This window comes from Oryx dammah, unplaced genomic scaffold (genome assembly GCF_014754425.2).
Source record: "Oryx dammah isolate SB20612 unplaced genomic scaffold, SCBI_Odam_1.1 HiC_scaffold_6, whole genome shotgun sequence".
NCBI lineage: Eukaryota > Metazoa > Chordata > Mammalia > Artiodactyla > Bovidae > Oryx > Oryx dammah.
Genome location: NW_024070190.1, coordinates 3048889 through 3072665, shown reverse-complemented (window position 1 = coordinate 3072665; position 23777 = coordinate 3048889). Strand labels below are relative to the sequence as shown.

Genomic DNA, 23777 nt, shown 5'->3' with positions numbered 1-23777 from the left:
TGTTACCTCATGCAACAAAACTTGTATCCTCTCAGTATACCTCTGTGATTAAAGGAAAACAGTGTGCTTAAAAAAAAAAAAAAGTTTATTTGGCTGCATCAAGTCTTAGTTGTTGCACCTGGAATCTTTGATCTTCGTTGCAGTGTAAGAACACTTAGTTGTGGCATATGGGTTCTAGTTCCCTGACCAGGGATTGAACCCAGGCCTCCTTCATTGGAAGCATAAAATCTTAGCCACTGGACCACCACAGAAGTACCAACAGTGTGCTTTAATACATACAAAGGTGGAATATTTCATGGGTTATAGCAATATTTACATTTAGAGTATTTTTGAATCCCTAAATGAGTGCCTGATCGCCAGAAATTTAGGTAATCTTTTTCAAGGCAATGAAGGTTTCAAACATAGCAGAATTAATGTATTGTAAAAAGCAAGATGGAATACAAGGTTTTATATTCAAATAAAAATACTCTACCATTAGTTTGAAAAGTATTCACTTCTTTCTAATATCAAGATGGAAAAAGTCAATATTTATTTTTAAGTGTTATTAATTATTTGGTTGACTATTTCCTAAATAAGTTATTACTGCTGGTTTTTAACAACAGATAGAGGTTTTGTTTGTTTGTTTGTTTTTAATTGTAATGTAATTGGCTTACAATGCTGTGTTAGTTTCAGGGGTACAGCAAAGAGGTTCATTTACACATATATATGAATGGATAAAGATGAGCTATATATAATGGAGTATTACTCAGCCATAAAAAAGAATGAAACAATGCCATCTGCAGCAACACGGATGGATCTAGAGATTATTATATTAAATGACACCAGACAAAGATATCATACAATATTGCTTATATGTAAAATCTAAACTATGACACAAATGAACTTATTCACAAAATAGAAATAACTGATGGACATAGAAAACAAACTTATGATTAACAAGTAGAGTTTTGTTAGAGTCTTATTTTTTTTCTTATCTTGCCTGTGACTTTGGCGAGAGTGATCCCAGAAAAATGGCTGTAACCAGAATGAGACCATTTCTGTGAAATCCAGATGGACCTTTCTAAGGGAAGACAGGGACCCCTCCATGCTGTCAGCCATCAGCCAGAAATAAGCTCCTCCCCTGGCCCAGACCTGGGGTGCCCTCCAGGTGGAAGAAGTGACACTTCCTTCTAATGGACTCTAATCTGAAAAACAAGAAAGGATCACCATGCTGTACAACTGAAACTAACACAGTATTGTAAATCAACTATACTTCAATTAAAAAAATAAGAACTCTTAGCTTCTCTAGCCTTAGGACTGTAGGCATCCTTTGGACTACTTCTGTTTTATGAAGACCAGGGTAAATCCTTGCTTATTAGAAGGCATTGCTTGTTCAACTACAAACACAGCCCAGGAGAAAATGTAACTTCAATGGATATATTCAGGATTTTAATCTGGGTACTCACAAATGAACTAAGGAGAGTCAAATGTCTTAAGTGGAAAAAAAGAATGATACTACATGAATAATACAGATAGCTTCCTTACCATATTGCCTATTCCCTCATATAATGGATGGCAACCTTGTATTCCTACTTTGGGCCCAAACTGAGGGTAATCCTTTAACAGTGTATGCAGAAAACATTTCTTTGCCTAAACTCTGGGAAACCAGGATCCTTCTTACATGTCAGTTTATAACGAGATGTTGGAATCCACATACAACTCTTGAAAATGATATCTAAATCACAGTCCAGACCCTTTTTTCATTTTCTTTATCTTCCCCTCCAGGAAATAATTTAATCCCTTCATTTACATATTTGTGCTTCTGTGTGTCTTCTTGTAAAAGTTTAAAAGTATGTTGTTTAAAATGAGTGCTCACTGTGAAATTTTGAAAATAAGAGAAGGTATACACATACATACATCCACACACAAAAGTATAAAAATACACCATTATTTAGTTCCCAAATTACAACCACTGTGAACATTTTGATCTGCAAGCTTAACCTGTATGAAATTGCTGGAAAGTGACTGTTTTAGACCTGCTTAATCAGCAAATTCATTTGGTTAAACCTAAATTTTCTTTGTTTTTTAAAGATTATGTGTTTGTGCTTATAAGGTTGTGGATACATTGTCCAGACCATATTATATCTAGGTGTTTTTTTTTGTTTGTTTGTTTGTTTGTTTTAGATTGAGGGCAGGAGGCGAGGGGGTGACAAGATGAGATGGTTGGATGGCATCACCAATTCAGTGGACATGAGTTTGAGCAAACTCCAGATGATAGTGAAGGGCAGGGAAGCCTGGCGTGCTGCAGTCCACGGGGTCGCAAAGAGTCAGACATGACTGGGCAACTGAAACAACAGCAAATATAGAGTACTTTTTGCCATGCAACTGCTTTTTTAAAATATAATTTTTAAATGAGATTTTCCTTTAAGGAGCTCCTTTATTAGTGTATTTGCTTCATAGACTGGGGGTCCTGGGCTCCAGGAGGACTGTTATCTGTAGTATGTGTTAAGCATTTACCAACCAAAAGCATTGCTTAAGCTAGTAGGAAAGAAAAGCTATTAATTTGGGACATTTGAGCATTTTCTAAAAGGTATTTAACAAGAAAAACTCCAGGGAAACCAGTTAGATATGTTATTTACACCACCAACAGTATTATATTTCCTTAGAACAGCTGTACTATAGGAATTGCCAAAACTGTAATTCATCATATCAAGATTGACCTTTCCAAATATTTAAGAGATTGGAATTTTAGCTAAATACAGTTTCAGGAGCTCATTTGATTTTCAAGAGTATATCTAAGAATGTCATGGTTTCATTTCAAATTGTGGTTTTTGAAAATATATATTTCTAAATATTATTATTGAATTTTTTTCTCCCCCAGATCTATTCATTTTTGTTTTGCAATGTAGCATGCACTATTCCCTTTTCAGAAAGATAAATATATTTTTCATGATGTTTTGGAGTCTATGAGTTTTGAGAGAAATACTTATCTAGACTCGAGCAAATTCATTTTCATGCTAGGCTAGACACTGAAGAATAGATCCTTTTTTTTTTTCCTGTTCTGAAGTAGAAGAGGATCCTGAGCTGTTTGTGCTATACAGCATTTACTCTGGTTCCCCTCAGAAAACCTCACTTGGCCAAACAAGATGGGGAAAAACTAGTCAGGATGTATCTACTTTGAGGAGATTCAAAGGCAAGGCTCAGTTTTAACATTTCTAACTAATCCTGTTGTAAAAATAATGGTAACATAGTATTTAAGCCAATATTTCCCAGATTTATCTGAGCATCAGATATCTTCCTGGAATCTTGTGGCGCTCCTGGGACTGGGTGAAGTCTAAAAAAAATCGTAAACACCTATAAAGAGTCCTTCAATTGCTTGATTTTGCCTTCTTGAAACAGTGTCATCTTGGTCACTTATTAAAATCCAGACAGTTAAGATGGCTCTCTACTGTAATGCCAGCTAAGGTTACTTTTTATAAAAATGGTAAAGTGTTGTGTCAAAATTTGACTCTATAATGTATTTAAATATCAATATTTTTAATAAGCATAATATATAACACTGCCCTGGAGGAGGGCATAGCAACCCACTTCTTCTTGCCTGGAGAATACCATGGACAGAGGAACCTGGCCAGCTACAATCCATAGGGTCACAAAGAGTCGGACACGACTGAAGTGACTTAGCTCACACGCACGCATACAGCACTGCAAATGATATAGAGTTCTAATGTTAATTTCCATTGTATTCCAGATGCACACACACATACCAATTATAGATAAAATGATTGTGTTAATGGTCCACTGAGGTTCCTTTTATAAGTGGTGAATGACTTGTGACAGTCCCCTCTATGTCCCCACACTCTTACTGTTTCATGACAGTATCCCTGAAAGCCCTGCTTTCTTGTATCTTCTAGAAGCATTTATAAATCTTCTCAGTTTCTGCCTGCAGTTGTTAAGTTTGTTACTTGCTTGTTTGTTTTAATCACCTGTATTCCTAAGGAGTCTGACTTAGCTGAAGTTCTCTCTGAGAAGTGCCTGCAGTTAAGAGTTGACCAGGCAGGGCCTCATTATTTGCTCTGGTCTTGGCTGTGTGTCTATTTTGGCAGCAGTGTGGACTTCAGGGCATATTTGGGGCATAGAATCCTTACCTACAATCTTGTGGAAGAGACAGACGGATGAATAAATGAATAGGGATAACTTTTAGCTACAGGGAGTTTGGGAGTCTCTGAAGCACCTAGCATCCCAAAGAGGGAATGTGGAGAAGAAAGAAGCTGAGAGACGCCAGCAGAGCATCAGATGTGGAGGATCCTGTCTGACTTGGACAAGAACTCAGACTTAAATAGTATAGGGGTTTTGTTTTCAAGGATTTTTCCATTAAAAAAAAAAATACATCCATGTTATCATTTAGCTGTAGTATTTCCTTTCTCTTTTTATAAGGTGCAGTTATTTTTATCATGCCTTTGAGATAAGTTGATGGCTTTAACTTTAGGCTCTGAATGAGAAGACCAAGGCACTGAATGAAGCAACTGCCCAGAGTCCAGGTAAACTTTTGCTGAAGACCCGAAATGGAAATTTCCTGAGTCTTGAAAAGTGAAAACTAGGAAAAAAGGAAAAGCATTATTCTCTAAACAAGCAAGTTCTAGACATAAAGAAAGATATGCCTTTATTATTATTTATTTTAATTTTTAAAAACATATATATCCACCTTAGATGCTTTAAACTAAGCTAATATAATTACTAATTTATTCATCATCTAATCAATTCCAAAGTTTAATTGATGAGTTTGGCTGTGTCATTACCAGGAGGAGATGTTGGACTACAAATTTGCTAGTGATCCTTTAAGGTGTTTCTCTTATTCCTGATGGAAACACTCCAAAGAATGTGTTGTGCTGTACTTAGTCACTCAGCCGTCTCCAACTCTTTCCGACCCCACGGACTGTAACCCACCAGGCTCATCTGCCCCTGGGGATTCTCCAAGCAAGACTACTGGAGTGGGTTTCCATGTCCTCCTCCAGGGGATCTTCCCAACCTAGGGACTGAACCCAGGTCTCCTATATTACAAATGGTTTCTTTACCATCTGAGCCACTGGAGAAGCCCAAGAATACTGGAGTGGGTAGCCTATTCCTTCTCCAGGGGAGCTTCCTGACCTAAGAATCGAAGCAGGGTCTCCAAAGAATATCAATTTACAAATCTAAACTCCAGGTATATTTTTCCTTTTAAAATTGGATCCTTGATACCAAGGAGGTCAGGGGAAGGTGGGATGAATTGGGAGATTGAAACTGACATATACACACTGCTGCTGCTAAGTTGCTTCGGTCATGTCCGACTCTGTGCGACCCCATAGACGGCAGCCCACCAGGCTCCCCCATCCCTGGGATTCTCCAGGCAAGAACACTGGATTGGGTTGCCATTTCCTTCTCCAGTGCATGAAAGTGAAAAGTGAAAGTGAAGTCACTCAGTCGTGCCCGACTGTTAGCGACCCCATGGACTGCAGCCCTCCAGGGTCCTCCGCCCATGGGATTTTCCAGGCAAGAGTACTGGAGTGAGGTGCCATTGCTTTCTCCCATATACACATTACTATGTATAAAATAGATAACTAGTGAAAACATATTGTATAGCACAGGAAAATCTACTCAATATTCTGTGATTCATTCTGTTGTACAGCAAAAACTAACACATTTTAAAGCAACTATACTCCAATAAAGATTAATGTTAAAAAACTAAAATAAAGATAACAATAATAGTATTCAAAAAAATAAGTAAAATTGGATCCTTGAAACACTAGAAACACTATAATTTGACCATTCTCTGTAACACTGTTTTGATCAAAAATACAAAATACTCCTTCCTGGTTTTCTTATTCATATTATAACTTAACTTCAGAAAGAGAGAGAGATTCAACGCAGTCCCCTATATTGGGTCTGCTGAAATGTTACCTTCAATGGGAACGCATGTACACCCATGGTGGATTCATGTCAATGTATGGCAAAACCAATACAGAATTGTAAAATAAAAAATAAATTTAAAAAAAAAAGAAAAAAAAATGGTGGTTAATATTTCTAAGCAGCTAAACCCAATCATGTCTGGCTAAAGAATAGTATTTTACAGATACTGTATTGTTTATGTAATTAAGGAACTCAAGATTGGACCTTTTCCTTTGTTGCGGATTATTTTGAACTTTTCAAGAATACAGGAAACCCTTTGTTGGGTTAAACATTTTTTTAAATTATGGTTTTGTGGGGAAAATAATAGCAGTGACTTTTAAATCATATTTTTTTTTTTTTTACTGTACATCAGCTTACTGAAAGGAGCATTTATCATTTTAACTTTTTACAACACAACCTTTAAAAATCCTTTTTCCAAATAATAGTTATTATTGTTTTCCTGAAATATATTTTTCCAAGGATTATTTCCATTTCCCCAGGTAGTGCTAGTAGTAAAGAATTCAGCTGCCAATGCAGGAGCCATAAGAGACACTGGTTTCATCCCTGAGTGGGGAAGATGCCTTGGAAAAGGAAATGTTAACCCACTCCAGTATTCTTGCCTGGAAATTCCCATGGACAGAGAGGCCTGGCAGGCTACACTCCATGGGGTCACAAAGAGTCGGACACGACTAAAGTGCCTCAGCATACATTTCCATTTTATGACTCAGCTCTGGAACATTGGCCAAAGATTGTTTCCACTCTGCCCTTGGTACAAGACTGACCCTGAGAACCTACAGATAATAAAGAGATTTTGCTGAGAATACTATTTTTCTTTCCAAAAATCAGATAGACTTATTGATTGATCAATAGAGATAATGTCCAATTATGATGAGGAAAGTGGGAAGCAAAATTGTTAAATCTTTTTGATAAGTTACTAACATTATCTACTAAAATAAATGTGATGACCCTAAGACCTATAAATTATAGTTTTAACTATATAACTACAAAAATTAACATACATGTACAGAGACAGAGGATTATAATTGCTAAATTGTTTATAATTAAAAAAGAAATGATTCTAATCCCATAAACATAAATGGATTAAATAAATTGTGGCATATCCATGTTGAAATGGATTCATCAGTTCTTACAATGCATGTTTTAGAATTGAAAGCTAAAAGCCATATGATTATCTCAATAGATGCACAGAAAGCCTTTGACAAAATTCAACATCCATTTATGATAAAAACCCTCCAGAAAGCAGGCATAGAAGGAACATACCTCAACATATTAAAAGCCATATATGATATATATGATAAACCCACAGCAAACATTATTCTCAATGGTGAGAAATTGAAAGCATTTCCCCTAAAGTCAGGAACAAGACAAGGGTGCCCACTCTCACCACTACTATTCAACATAGTTTTGGAAGTATCAGTCACAGCAATCAGAAAAGAAAAAGAAATAAAAGAAATCCAGATTGGGAAAGAAGAAGTAAAACTCCACTGTTTGCAGGTGACATGATCCTCTACATAGAAAACCCTAAAGACACCACCAGAAAATTACTAGAGCTAATCAATGAATATAGTAAAGTTGCAGGATATAAAATTAACTCACAGAAATCCCTTGCATTCCTATACACTAACAATGAGAAAACAGAAAGAGAAATTAAGGAAACAATTACATTCACCACTGTGATGAAAAGAATAAAATACTTAAAAATAAATCTACCTAAAGAAACAAAAGACCTATATATAGAAAACTATAAAACACTGATGAAGAAATCAAAGATGACACAAATAGATGGAGAAATATACCATGTTCATGGATTGGAAGAATCAATATAGTGAAAATGAGTACACTACCCAAAGCAATCTATAGATTCAATGCAATCCCTATCAAGCTACCAATGGTATTTTTCAGAGAACTAGAACAAACAATTTCACAATTTGTATGGAAATACAAAAAACCTCGAATAGCCAAAGAATCTTGAGAAAGAAGAATGGAACTGGAGGAATCAATCTCTCTGACTTCAGACTATACTACAAAGCTACAGTCATCAGGACAGTATGGTACTGGCACAAAGACAGAAATATAGATCAATGAAACAAAACAGAAAGCCCAGAGACAAATCCACGCACCTGTGGACACCTTACCTTTGACAAAGAAGGCAAGAATATACAATGGAGAAAAGACAATCTCTCTAACAAGTGGTACTGGGAAAACTGGTCAACCACATGTAAACGAATGAAACTAGAACACTTTCTAACACCATACACAAAAATAAACTCAAAATGGATTAAAGATCTAAATGCAAGACCAGAAACTATAAAACTCCTAGAAGAAAATGTAGGCAAAACACTCTGACATAAATCATAGCAGGATACTCTGTGACCCACCTCCCAGAGTAATGGAAATAAAAGCAAAAATAAATAAATGGCACCTAATTAAACTTAATGGCTTTTGCACAATGAAGGAAACTATAAGCAAGGTGAAAAGATAGCCTTCAGAATCGGAAAAAATAATAGCAAACAAAGTAACTGACAAAGAGTTAATTTCAAAAATATACAAGCAGCTCCTGCAGCTCAATTCCAGAAAAACAAACGACCTAATCAAAAAATGGGCCAAAGAACTAAACAGTCATTTCTCCAAAGACAACATACAGATGGCTAGCAAACACACTAAAAGATGCTTAACATCACTCATTATCAGAAATATGCAAATTAAAACCACAATGAGGTACCATTTCACACCAGTCAGAATGGCTGCTATCAAAAAGTCTCCAAACAATAAATGCTGGAGAGGGTGTGGAGGGCAAACAAGTACAGCCACTATGGAGTACAGTGTGGAGATTCCTTAAAAAACTGGAAATGCACCTCCCATACGACCCAGCAATCCCACTGCTGGGCATACACACCAAGGAAACCCTAATTGAAAGAGACACATGTACCGCAATGTTCATCACAGAACTGTTTACAATAGCTAGGACATGGAAGCAACCTAGATGTCCATTGGCAGACGAAGGATAAGAAAGCTGTGGTACATATACACAATGGAATATTACTCAGCCACTAAAGAGAATGCATTTGAATCAGCCCTAATGAGATGGATGAAACTGGAGCCTATTATACAGAGTGAAGTAAGTCAGAAAGAAAAACACCAAAATAGTATATTAATGCATATATATGGAATTTAGAAAGATGGTAACAATGACCCTATATGCGAGACAGCAAAAGAGACACAGATGTAAAGAACAGACTTTTGGACTCTGGGAGAGGGCAAGGGTGGGATGATTTGAGATAATGGCATTGAAACATGTATATTACCATATGTGAAATAGATCACCAGTCCAGGTTTGATGCATGAGGCAGGGTGCTCAGGGCTGGTGCACTGGGATGACCCTGAGGGATGGGATGGGGAGGGAGGTGGGAGGGGGGTTCAGGATGGGGGATACATGTACACCCATGGCTGATTCATGTCAATGTATGGCAAAAACCACCACAATATTGTAAAGTAATTAGCCACCAATTAAAATAAATAAATAAATTAATTAATTTTTAAAGCATGTGTTAGATCTACTGGGATGGATGAGGAAGTTGTGCTGCATTGTTTACTGACAAGAGAATATGCATTATAATATAGTGACAGAGAACAGTAAAGGAAATGGTAATTTTGAATGAAAAGAGAAAATACATGGAATGATAAACATCAAATTTAACATTTAAGGGACTGAATTTGGGAGTGACAATGAGAGGAAATAAAATCATTTTTTCCTTTTATGTAACTTGAGTATTGTTTCATTTATTAAATGAGCTGTATTACTTAGAAAGAAACTATTTTATTATGTATTGTTATACAGGGATAGTCATTTAATTCTGTTTCTAAGTTGCTAGGCAGCCTAGAAGTCAGGCTGACAGAGATTGAGATGTAAGAACAAAAAATTAATGACAGAACCAGGGTGAGCAAAACAGCTTCCTTCTCCTTAATATTCTTCCCATTCTGTTAACATAGGTACTTTAGCATTAGAAATAAGTTGATCTCTAAGTGTATCCACAAATGCATATATCAACTCATACATAACCCTGTCTCCACTATGAATAAAAAGGTAAAAATTAATAATTTATCTGGATAAAAGGAAAAGTATAAGTTTGTAACCTATGGCTTTTCTTCCTACCTCATTTCTACCAGTTATACAGATTAACTACTTTTTGATCACTCTATCTTACCAATTTAATATTGTGGTGAATCATATGCAATAAATAACCTTCATTCTTTGAATTAAAGATATAATAGTTCCTACACAATATCCAGTGGTATGAGTTGCCTTCAAATTAATTGTATTATGAAAGGAGCTAAGGTTTTGGAATGTCCTCATTTGATTTTTATCCTTATACTGAAAGGTGTTAGTTAGCAAAGAGGGATATTTCTCTTTTGGCATCATACATGTTTTACTCAAAGGTCATATTTCATTTTAAATTCACCACTTGGAAGCCAAGGACAAAATTGAGAAATGGTAGGACTTGAGCTAAGTGATTCTTTAATTCTTTTCAGCTTAAACGTTCTGTAAATTTGTGAGTTTTAAGGAAAGGTAGAAGCCAGAGCTACAGATAAAGCTCAGCATCATCTGTAGGCTTTGTTCACTGTAGAACTGGATATAACACTGGGAGTGTACTAGGCTAGGGTCGGTACAACAAAATACCAGACAAGGTAGCTCAACCTACACACATTTCTTCTGTCCTAGTTCTGGAGCTTGATGGGTCAAGATCAAGGTGCCATCAGGGTCAGTTTCTGGGGAGGCCTCTGTCCTTGGCTTGCAGACAGTGCCTTGTCGGTGTGTCCTCCTATGGCCTTTTTTGTCTGCATGGGGTTTGGGGTAGGAGAGGAAGGGAGAGCACATGTTCTAAGTGCACTCAGGCACTTCTTCTTCTAAGGACACCATTCTTGTTGAATTACAGCCACAACCTTAAGATCCTATTTAAATCACATTGGGACTTATAGCTTTAACCTATTAGTTTGAGAAAGACACAACTCAGTCCATAACAGGGAGAAAAATAGGCCTGGGATACTATAGGATACTAAAGTTGTATATGTTTCATTTTATGCTAAGTTTCTGCTTTCTAAGTTTTCACTCCATCTTTTAGTAAAAGCAGTAAATGTAAGTGACATTTAACTGCCTTTTCCAGCCAGCAGTCATAATCTTTAAAGTCTAATTTTATAAAGGCATGCATTATTTTGTTAAATTGTTAAAATGTCTTTAACATTTTATGCAGAATATATGCATATATCTTTCTAAAGAGTTATGTTTAAAAATATCTTTTAAAAACTTTTCCTTTTAAAATAGCTTTAGTGCGGAAAGAACTGTCTAAATCCCAGTTAGATGTTAGAAGTCATCAGTTTCTATTATTTAACTGCCACTATAGAAGTATTAGTTGGTTGTTAAATACTTTTTTCTGATTTATAAAAAAATCAAAATATAGAAGAACACAAAAATCACATCTAATTACAGAAAGAACCAACAAATGAACATTAATATTATTGGTGAAATTCCTTTTAGTCACTTTTCTATGTCCATAGAACAAAAAGTGAAATTACAAAGTTTGAGTAATACTCTTCACCCTGTTTTGTGTATTATATCAACTTGAATTCAGCCTCCCACTTTTATCTCAGCAGTATGAGATTAGGTTTGCTGAAATTGGATTGACAAGTGGTCCTTTTCTACAAATGAGGGTAACATTTTCTTCTCCCATTAAGACTCTCTGCCAAAACTGAAATGGAAAATAATACTTCCCACTTAATTGTCATTTGATACTGCCTTGAATTTCTTGAACTCTTGGTGTAATGAGAGTTTATAAGAGTCTCAATATCCACTCCTGTAGGCCTCAGGCTCAGGGACTTGTAAGAATTTAAAACTATCACTTCGCAAGTCCCAGGCCTACCCAGTCTCTGTGCAGTAAATGGGACTCATTCCTCTGTTAGTGGCTTCTGGGAGAACATTCAAGAGATCTGGAGTAGATCTTGGCAAGAGACAGTCTTTAGTTTAACTTCTTCAGATCCTATTTTTCTCTCCTCATTCTTAAATGTAGATGCCACCCACCCCCACCCCAGCACACCTCCTCCAAAGGTAAGAGATTTAATAATCTGACCTGCTACACTATTAACCAGTCCACTTACCCCAGAATACTGAACTTTGCCCATGTTTCCAATCACTGGCTGAGGGCTTATCAGCTTATATGAGCCAACAAGTTGTCTACCATCTTGATAACAAATATGGAACCTACCCAGAAGACTTCTGATACTGTGCTCTCCATCAGCCCAGGCTAGCGCAGTGGCCATTCTTCTGGGTTTGTAGCGTCTCCTCAGACATTTATCAGCTGAAAACAATGCACTGTCTAAATGCTGAGAATTGTGTTTTGTTAGGCAGACATACTGAGGACTTCAGCCCATGAGACAGCCACTGTTGGACTGTTCTGAAGAGGTAACGGAGGAGCCAGGATACAAAGGCATTTTTGGAAAGTAACTCGATACTCAGAACATCAAATGATTATTGTTAATTAAAGAGAAATACACATCTCTAGGTAATGAATTTAGCACTCTTCTATGTATAGGAAGTTGCAAGAGTCTGAGCTTATTAAAATCATTCCTTTGATATGCACCTTAACTATTTCACACCAGTGTTCTGCTTTTCTTCTTCCTGAATCCCCTCAGGGTACACTGTTAAGGGGCAGCTGTAGTGGCTGATGGCCTGATGGCCACAACATCCTTTGGTTACTAATGTGGCAGGAACAGTATTCATTCACAAGCTTCAGTCAAGGGTGACACAGCACTCACTGATTTAAAAAAAAAAAAAAACTGCCAAAGTGAGTGATTTTCTTTCTCTGCGATGCCATTCTCATTTGCCATCTCTTCCTTCCACAGTGTTGTGCTGCCTGGAATACCCAGGTAGAGCCTGTTTTAGAGCACTTGATATCCACCAAAAACTCTTGCTGTGCTGCTCTAACGCCCGTTAATCAAAACAGCTAAACCTCTTCTCATAATCCTTGTAGAGAATAATGGGCCAATGGAACCTCTACTGTTCAAACCAGGAGTTGTGTTAATGTGTTAAATTAATGTGTTAAACATTAATTTACTTGGATGGCTAAAATAAAGATGGGCAAAGGTGAAGGAATGTAGATGGCAAAAGATGACTCAGCACCAAGTTTTTGTCTCAATAATCTCTGTAGAGCTGTGGTTCTACACAGAGCAAGCGAGCAGACATTTGTTTCTTTATCTATAAAATGCAAGTAATAATAGGGCTGTGAAGATGAAATGATTGGATGTATGTCAAAGCCTTGGAATAGCACCTGGAATATGGCAAGCATTCAGTAAATATTTGTTGTTGCTGTTGTTGTTAATATTGATTCTATTGTTAAGTGGAATTTAAAATGGAAAAGATCCAAGCTTTTGTATATCAATTTTACCGGTTTCTTACTGGTCAGTCTGGAGACAGTTATTTGATCCCTGAACCTCCTCTGCAAATGGGAAACATAACGAATCTGGTGCACAAGAAACAACTTGTTCTCTTAACCTCTTTCACCTGCTGTTATTTTTGTTTTCCTTCAGTTACAAAGGAAGGAATAATTTTATTCATAAGAACTGTGGCGTGTTTTCATTAGTCCTCTCTCTCTCTCTCTCTGGATGGGATGGGCTGGCTAAAGTTAAAAGGGCTCCGAAGGAAACAAATCAGGATACAAATCTGAATGAACAACGATATTTAGTGAATGCTGTTTTTTCATGAATACTGAATGCAAACCAGACCTAGCATAATATCTACATTTTGAAACTATATTTATCCTATTCCCATGAAACAAATTGTCAGGCTCAATTTTGTCAAAGCACTTGTTATTTGGTCTTCAAATAAAGATATTGTGAAATTAAGTGGGGAAATATTCTAGGTCTTCTCTGAGAGTTTGGGCTCTAATTTCATCCAAATACTAGAATTTAATTAGTTAAGCTTCAGTTCAGTTCAGTCACTCAGTCGTGTCCGACTCTTTGCGACCCCATGAATCGCAGCACACCAGGCCTCCCTGTCCATCACCAACTCCCGGAGTTCACTCAGACTCACGTCCATCCAATCAGTGATGCCATCCAGCCATCTCATCCTCTGTCGTCCCCTTCTCCTCCTGCCCCCAATCCCTCCCAGCATCAGAGTCTTTTCCAATGAGTCAACTCTTCGCAGGAGGTGGCCAGAGTATTGGAGGTTCAGCTTTAGCATCATTCCTTCCAAAGAAATCCCAGGGCTGATCTCCTTCAGAATGGATTGGTTGGATCTCCTTGCAGTCCAAGGGACTCTCAAGAGTCTTCTCCAATACCACAGTTCAAAAGCATCAGTTCTTCGGTGCTCAGCCTTCTTCACAGTCCAACTCTCACATCCATACATGACCACAGGAAAAACCATAGCCTTGACTAGACGGACCTTAGTCAGCAAAGTAATGTCTGCTTTTGAATATGCTATCTAGGTTGATCATAACTTTTCTTCCAAGGAGTAAGCATCTTTTAATTTCATGGCTGCAGTCACCGTCTGCAGTGATTCTGGAGCCCAAAAAAATAAAGTCTGCCACTGTTTCCACTGTTTCCCCAACTATTTCCCATGAAGTGATGGGACCGGATGCCATGATCCTCGTTTTCTGAATGTTGAGCTTTAAGCCAACTTTTTCACTCTCCTCTTTCACTTTCATCAAGAGGCTTTTTAATTGCTCTTCACTTGTTTGTTTCAAAACTGTGAGCAAGTATGCTGCTGCTAAGTCACTTCAGTCGTGTCCGACTCTGTGTGACCCCACAGACGTCAGCCCATCAGGCTCTGCTGTCCCTGGGATTCTCCAGGCAAGAATACTGTATAATGCTGTCCAAATTAGAGGTCTACAGATTCATTTATCATCTACTTAGACTGCAAAACATCCATTAAAATGCTTTGCATCTTCCTAGGCATGGGAGAACATACACATTCAAAATAATTAGAAAATAGGGAAATTTGAAATTTTAAGGAAATGGAACAGCTCAAATTATCATATTAAGGCTCCAAAACTACTACCTCATTGAGTGGTCTTCTCAGAGTCTGTGTTCCAGAAACACCTGATAAGCTGATAGAAACTGCTTCTTTAAAGATACTATCAAAATAGCCTACCATTCTCTATATACATCCTAAATCAAGGTCATGTTTTGCTGACCTATTAAAAGAGCCTGACACCTGGTCTTCCATAATTATTATTCTGTCTCTTTGTTTTCCAAAATATTTAGCTCACTGCGTAATTACAACGACAGTCTCTGGAATCACCAATCATATTTTGATTATGAAACCTTTTAAGCCATGTTTGCTAGCATTTGAAAGAGCCTGTCATTTATACTAAGAGATGTGAAGCTTATTCCTTAATGAATGTCATATACAATTAATTTGCAATAGAGTGAATGTGAAGCCAGGGTGAAAGCCAGTTCCCTTGCTGGTTTTCAAAATGAATACTTTGCTCATTCTAATACTAGAGGAACTTAGATAAACTTCAGGATGTTCAATCTTATTTATTGTTCTCTGGTTCATTTAGCATAGAAGGTCTTTTTATTAGCATATACCTTAATGATTGAATGATGTTTGTTTCTTTTGGTTATTAATCATGCAACTTAATTTTTGAAAGATATGTATTTACATACTTTAAATGATGTGAATCTCAGTATATAAGTGTGTTGGGACTCCTAATTGTAAATTAGGCAAGTGTGTTCTGGATATTTATTAGCTTTAATGATAAAACCCATATAACAAAGACTTACTGAGAAACTACTGTGTGCAAGACACTTAGTAAGTTACTATGAGAAGACTGGCCTGTGCCTCGGTGGAATTCACAGAGTACTTGCCTTTTGGCCCATTAGATTCAAAGAAGAATCTATGATGAAATATGAATTCCAGGCTCACTGATATGTCTCGTACAGCAGAAAAATGTCTGTTTTCAGAGGAGAGACAGAAAGCAGTATTAAAGAGGCCTCTATATCCCTTGATTATACTTTCTTTAATTTAGACTCTTATGGATTGCATTTTTGGCAGCAAGATTGGTTTTCCTTGTTTGATGACTTACCTGTCACTTCCTCTAGTAGGAATGAGCATGTTACTATACTACTGACTTTTCTCATGAAGTTCCCATTGTAGAGATACTGTTTCCTAAAGAGATGCCAGAATCTAAACAGAGCAGAGCCATTAGTGGGAAAGATAGCCTGGACTCAAGTGACCTCTGCTCACTGACTCACTAGCCTCAGTCTCCCCATGCATAAAGTGAATGGGTCTCATTAAAGATGAGCTTCTACCATTGCCTTCCTTCAGGCACGTTCCTCTGATTGGGGCTCCCAAGAGAAGAGCAATCTAAGAGGCATCCCTTGGGTCAGGTGCCCTCCTTTTGCTGAAAGTAGGAGAGGGTCCCCTGATGGATAGTTTGAGCACTGGGAGCCATAGCAGAGGGAGAGGTACTAGAGGGGGAGGGATGCTGAGCTGGCAAAGTGGCTGATGTTCTTTAAAATAGTGCTTCTCAAACTATGAAGGACCAATGGCTCTTTTTCTTTTCTTTCTCCCCAGTCCTTTGCAAATTGATACTTTTAAAAAAGACATGTAAGATACAAACCTATCTCTAAATTATTAATCAAGCTTCCTCCATCTCTCAGATTATCCTGTCGCAGTCTCAGAAGAGACTTCCTTGCTGAGGAAATCCCTCCACACATGCTCCTAAAATCCCTCTACTTCTCACCTTGCAGCCTCTTCTCATCCTCTGGTCATTTGACTTAACCTTCACCTCTCAGGAAACTGCAAGGTCCTCCTTTTAAAAATCCAATAATATCTTGTCAGGTTTCATCCTCAAGTTCTCCTCTGGTGCTTACTATTCCTTCCGGATGGATGCTCTATCCTCAAGGACATCCCTCATAAGAATGCATTTCCCTCCTTCTCCTCTCAAGAAACTTGGTGCCTTTTTCTTTCTCTTGGCCAGCTTTCTAAGAGAGATGCTTTTCTAAGATTCAGGTCCCAATTCTTAGGCCCTGTGCTCTTTAAAATTATGAATATCAGTGTCCAAAATGGGGTTATGGGATTTTCTTTCAGATTTGATTATATCCCAAGATATTTGCAAACAGTATATCTGATAAGGGACTGAAATCCAAAATATGTTTTAAAAACTCATACCACTAAATGTCAAAAAAAAAAAAGTAATCTGATTAGGAAATGGACAGAAGACCTGAAGAGACATTTTCCCAAAGATATACAGGTAGCCACCTGGCACGTGAAAAGATGCTCAGCATGACTAGTTATCAGGTAAATATGCAAATCAGTGGTTAAGAATCTACCTTGCAATGCAGAGGCCTACAGTTCAATCCCTGGTCTGAGAAGATCCCCCATGCCCTGGGACAACAAAGTCTGTGTGCCACAACTGCTGAGCCCATGCTCAGGAGCCTGCAAGCTGCATCTGCTGAGGCCGTGTGCCACAACTATTGAAGCCTGTGCATTCTAGAGCCTGTGTTCTGCAACAAGAGAAGCCACTGCAATGAGAAGTCTGTGTGTGTTTACTGTACTAGAGAGTAGCCCCTGCTCACCCCAGCTAGAGAGAGCCCACACACAGCATCAAAGACCCAGCACAGTCAAAAGTAAATAAATATTCCACATTAAAAAAAAAAAGAAAACCAAAAACTAAGATAGGACCTAACACCTGTCAGAATAGCTGTTATCAGAAAGACAAAAAATAACAAGTGTTGGCAAGAATGAGTAGAAAAAGGAACCCTAGTACCCTATTGCTTGGAATATAAATTGCAGCCACTATGGAAAACAATATGGAGGTTCCTCAAAAAATTAAAAATAGAACTACCTTATGATCCAGCAATTGCACTTCTGGATATTTATCCAGAGAAAACAAAAACACTAATTTTAAAAGATATATGCATCCCTATTATTTGCAATAGCCAAGATATAGATGCAGTTGAACTCTGTATTGATAAAAGAGTGGATAAAGAAGATGCGGTATTCTGGAATCTTACTCAGCTGTAAAAAGGAATGAAATCTTGTCATTTGTAACAACATGTGTAGACCTAGAGGGTATTATGCTAAGGGAAATAAGCCAGAGAGAATAAAATAAATACCATATGATTTCACTTATATGTGGAGTATAAAAAGCAAATAAACGGACAAAATAAAATAGACTCATAGATACAGAAGACAAATTGATGGCTACAAGAGGGGAGAGAGATGGGAAAACAGATGAAATAAGTGAAGATTAAGAGGTTAAAAATTCCAATTGTAAAATAAGTAAGTCACATTGATACAATGTACAGCATAGAGAATACAACCAATAATATTGTAACAACTTTGTACCATGACAGATGGTTCAGTTCAGTTCAGTTTCAGTTCAGTTCAGTCGCTCAGCCTGTCAGACTTTTTGCGACCCCATGGACGGCAGCATGCCAGGCCTCCCTGTCCATCACCAACTCCTAGAGTTTACTCAAACTCATATCCATTGAGTCAATGATGCCATCCAACCGTCTCATCCTCTGTCCCCTTCTCCTCCTGCCTTCAATCTTTCCCAGCATCCCCGTCCAATGAATGTTCAGGACTGATTTCCTTTAGGATGAACTGATTGGATCTCCTTTCAGTACAAGGGACTCTCAAGAGTCTTCTCCAACACCACAGTTTAAAAGCATCAATTCTAGATACCATGGTATCAACTCTAGATACCATGACAGATGGTATCTATACTTAATGGCATAGATAATGTACAAATAATGTGTACAAATAGTGAATCACTGTTGTACACCTGAAACTAATAGGATATTGTATGTCAATTATAGTTCAGTTTATAAAGATTTGGTTCTATCTCTGTGTTGGAATTTAGCTAGTCATAAGATAATAGTATGTATATACTCCCAATAGTGTCTGGAAGAAGATAATGGACTAGAACTTCTAATTAGACAGTGCTGACTCATTTACTGAAAAAGTAAGATACCATCACTAACACGTAAAATAAGGGATAAGCAACTTTTGTTTCCTTCTTACCTGATGCCTTTCTTTGTGTCTGGAGCTTTGGCAGGTATGAGAGGTGAAACTGTAGAAAGCCTTTCATCCAAAGTCAATAGGTAGGTTTCCTTTGTCAATAACAAGTCTGACCACCTGTGTCATGATATATGAAATCACTTTCTACAAAATTTTGTAATTTTCTTATATTTCTTCAAGTCATTGTGTGTAATAGTTGACTTTCCCTTTTCCAGGATCCTGGCTTTGTGTAAGCTCCATTTTCTTATTTTCTTCTAGCACCTGTGTTCTAATTAGAGGCAAAATAAATGACATTCAGAACTTCCACTAAGGTACTATAAGGTAAGATCTTTTCATGAGTTGAAATCTTTGCTTTAAAAGGGGGGCTTATGGCTTGATTTATGAGAAGAGATTAAGGAGGAACAGGAATTTTGTTTGGTGCTTTTTAATACAATTTTTTAATCATTACTGTATATATCTTAATATAAATATACAATCATGCTCAATTTTGTGTATCTTAATAAAGATGCTTTTTTTTTTTACTTATTTGCTCATCAGATTCAAAATTACAATGAAGGCATTTGTTGAAATATGAGATAAGTTGATTTTATTTCAAAAGCTTGTTTGTATCTTAACTGTAGTAACATAAGGGTTTTTAAAATGCCATTAGATTTATTATTGCATGAGACAAATATTGAACTTCAATAAGGTTGTTAGGTCTTGTGATACTCAAATCTAAATGGAGAATTAGCTGGTTCTAGTAGTCATATCTGGTCAAGATGCTGGACATATTTCTATACCTTATTTAGTCTTCACAAATAGTGCCATCAGGGTTAAGTGTTATGATCCCCATTTTACAAATGAGGAAACTGATGCTTTGAGATGTTAAAAACTTTAATGTCAAAGGCAAGGTTTGATCTTGGACATGTCAGATTCCCTGCCCTGTACTCTGCTCCCTTAATGCTGGTCCTCACATTATTACGCCAGGAGCCTGTACTATTGCTGTGGGATTGTTAATACACTAATCCTTTGAATGTTCTTCAGTAATACAGACATTCCACCAAATTATCCATTTATAAAACAAAGTGAACCGAGGCTATTCCATATATAGAAAAGAGAAAAATCTGGTTTGGGGGACTCAGGATGAATTGAAATTGCTTGTAAAAGCAGATAAAGGAAATACTAATTCCAAGTTTCTTCTTTTGTTTTTTGTTCTTTTAAAATAAAGGTTTAGGAGTAATGGTGCAAGTATGGCTACCAAAACTAAGCTATTAGACTATAGTCCTGATATTAAATACTTTACACTCATTAGGCTCAGAAAAAAATACAGGTTGAAGATAAATTATATAATAAAATTCCTTTCCAAAGAAGGTCATGCAAGATATTGAATAAGGTACTGAGCTGAGTCGGGGGAAGGAGGTGCTGGTTAATGGAAAAGTCCCTGGGCTGGAAAATAGGAAATGGGAAATGCAGGTGACAGCAGCTCTTGAAGGCTTTAAAAAGCTATTGTACCTCTCTGGACCTTTGTTCTTTATTTGTAAATGGAGACTGTACTGGTACTCTCTAAATCTAAAATAATAACTTGCCTTTTGGATGTCCATTGCTACTGTAGGGAAGTGCTATGTCTACTAAAGTCAACTTTTTTCTTTATGGCCATTGAACTAAAGAGTTATCAGCTATTTTCCTGTTCCTGTTCTTTATTTTAAATACATCCTGAAAGTCTTAATTTCTTTTTATTCTGTGACCACCCTGATTATCATTCAGTCTTGCTGGGACAACTGTGTAAGCTTCCTGATGGTCTCCTGGCTTCTGTTCTTCCCGCACCAAAATCTGTTCAGTGTGCAAGACTAGTGTCTGGGGGAACCTGGATTAGAGCTTGTTATTCTGTGTGCTCATGCTTGTGCATGCTCAGTCATGTGGGGCTCTTTGCAACCATAAGGACTGGGGTCCGCCAGGCTCCTCTGCCCGTGGGATTTCCCACCCAAGAATACTGAAGTGGATTGCTGTTTCCTTCTCCATGAGATCTTCTTGCCCCAGGGATTCAACCCTAGGCTCCTGCATCATCTCCTGAATTGCAGGCAGATTCTTTACCGCTGAGCCACCATAAGAATCCAACTAACTATTCTCTGTAAATGAGCTCTGTTCCAGCTACCCAAATTTAATTCCTTTTAAAAATGGGAAGTTTTATTTTTAAGGCACATTAAAATATTCCCATTCGGAAAAAATACTTATTTGTGTAGCTTGAGGGATTTAGGAAAGATATGAATAATTCTCACATGTGTTTGTGGTTTATTTTATGGTCTAAGCTCCTTGAGGGCAGGGATTCCCTAGTCTCTTCCTCTCTGTGTGAACTACAGTACCTCTAAAGGAGCCGGTTCCCTGCAAGAAACTTAGTAAATATTTATTGAATGAATGAATATAGAGTCAGAAAATGCCTTAGGTAAAATATCTCAAAAAAAAAAAAAAACAGCAGTGCTTATAGATGTCCCTGAAAGGCTTATTGCTTTAGATGGTGGTTGGGGTGGCGAGAGAAAAGTAGAGGAAAAGATGAAAAAACAAGTTCTGGGAAAGGGGACAGATAGCATTGCACACAGAAAAGAGCAGTAAATCGTTTGGAGGAACCACTTGTGGTATTTTCACTAGTGACATTTCTTTTTTTTTTTAATAATGTTATTTATTTTCTTTGGCCATGCTGGGTCTTCATTTCTGTGTGGGCTTTTCTCTAGTTTTGGCGAGTAGGGGCTCCTCTCTAGTTGCAGTGCATGGGTTTATTGCGCTGGCTTCTCATGGAGCACAGGCTTTAGGGAGTTGCAGCACTTGGGCTTCCTAGTTGTAGCTCACATGCTGAGCACAGGCTCAGTAATTGTGGCGCACAGGCTTAGTTGCTCTGTGGCATGTGGGATCTTCCCAGATCAGGGATCAAACACGTATGTCATGCATTGGCAGGTGGATTATTTACCACTGAGCCCCCAGGGAAGCCCGCTAGTGGCATTTCTTATCAGTTGTAATGGGTGAAAGAGCCCAGTCCTTTGGATCTTGCATAGATTTATTAGTTAAGCCTGGCACATAGATGATTAGAAATCTTTGTTGAATGAAGACCAAAAGAATGAAATAATAAATTATCAAACTGCTAAAAGCAAAAGTTTGCTTTTTTTTTTTAATGGCCATGATAATATTCCCTTGATGCCAATATTTAGTCCCTGTAACTGAAATTCCAAATACAGTGAGTATGAAAAATGTTGCATGAAACTGAGTTCAATTACTGTGCTAAGCTTCTCCCTGAGAGAGCTTCAGTTATCCTATCTTCCAGTCGGTTGTCACAGGGACAATCCAGAATGGCACACTATGGAAAGGTGTTAAAATGCTGATGGGAAAACGGAAGCTCGAAAAATGTCTTATCTGTCAGTTAAATGATATAGCCTTGTGGTTAGATTGCAGCAATTTGGGGGCTTTTTGTTTTCTGCTGATTGAGATTTGACAGCTGTTTATAAAATATTTACATTCTGATTTCAGTCACATTGACAGTACTTTTGGATCTTTGGAAGATGTTAATTATATGTTAGGAAAGTGTTTTAAAAAGTTTGAAGCTGATCTGTTGAGGGGGAAAAATCTTTGAAAAATTTTACAAAGGAAGGAAATCCACTTTATAAAATGATAAAACTTTTAATAAAAGTCAGAAATGATAGACATTTGGGACCCAGGGACACTGTATGTGATGGAAAGGAGTATCCTCCTCCACTCTGCCTGTTTTGGGTCCCTTTGCTTTTGTCTAGCTGAGTATACATGCTTCTCACCTTTTTTCACTTAATTATGCTGATGTTATATTTTTATGATAGGTACATGGGTAAATTAGTTAGGATTTGAGGACATCCATATGGACTTTTGTGAAAAAAATTCAATACATATGCTTGGTATTAAGTGAAGAGAAATTAATGAAACAGAAACAGACTCAAGGATATAGAGAACATACTTACGGATACCAAGGTCAGTGGCGGAGGGATGAAATGGGAATTTGGGGTTAACGGATACAAACTATTATATAAAGAATAGATAAACAATAAGGTCCTACTATATACCACAGGGAACTATATTAAAAATCCTGTGATAAACCATAGTAGAAAAGAATACGAAAAAGAATGTATATATATGTATAACTGAATCACTTTGCTGTACAGCAGAAATTAACATCTTATAAATCAACTATATTTCAGAAAAATAAATTTCAAAGAGAAGAATAAAAAATAAAAAGTATTGGAAATAAGAATAAGTATTGAATTTCCAAATGGAATATTGTCAAACATTTTAATGAAAACCATAAATTCACAAGTAACTTTTCCTTATAAGATGCTATGTTAGACATGATGACTTGTATTTATAATTTTAAATCAGTTTTCTCTCCAAAGTCTTGATAGTTGCTTTTTGTGGTATGCTTTGTAATAAAAAGGAGATGATAAAAATTCTAAAACTGATTTTTATAGCCATTCAGAAGGTTCCTTGGATTGAAATTACACCTAAAGAATATGACAGCTATTGCATTCTTTCACTGAAAGCTGTAATGATGAAATTTCTTAGGATAAGGCAAATGATTCTGGAATCCAACCTAACATTTCATATCAAATATTTAAAATTTTTATAGAAATCATATATTCTTTTATAGCCTCACCCTGCCCATTGCTTGGACCCCACTAGAAGGGTATATCAGGTATAAATGAACAGAAGTAGCCTCAACCCTGTCTGAGACCAGGAGCTAAAGTATAATTGGAGGCGCTGCGTCCGCCCCCCGCCCCCCAACCCCTGCCTCTTTTCTGCTCCTTCCGTGCCTTACATGAACATTCAGCCTAGAAGCCCTACCCACCTG

At 37.2% G+C, this 23777-nt stretch overlaps 1 protein-coding gene across 2 annotated transcripts in view; it reads left to right on the top strand.

Annotated features, from left to right (window-relative positions):
* LOC120865400 (muscarinic acetylcholine receptor M3) overlaps positions 1-23777 on the top strand; it is a 390390-nt gene that overhangs the window by 78989 nt on the left and 287624 nt on the right. Inside the window, exon 2 of one of the 2 annotated variants that reach the window (XM_040242676.1) lies at positions 19199-19261. The gene's annotated coding sequence lies outside the window, so the exon portion shown is untranslated. Of the gene's footprint in view, positions 1-19191; positions 19262-23777 lie in introns of those variants that run through there. The other variant, XM_040242677.1, reaches the window with a different exon arrangement.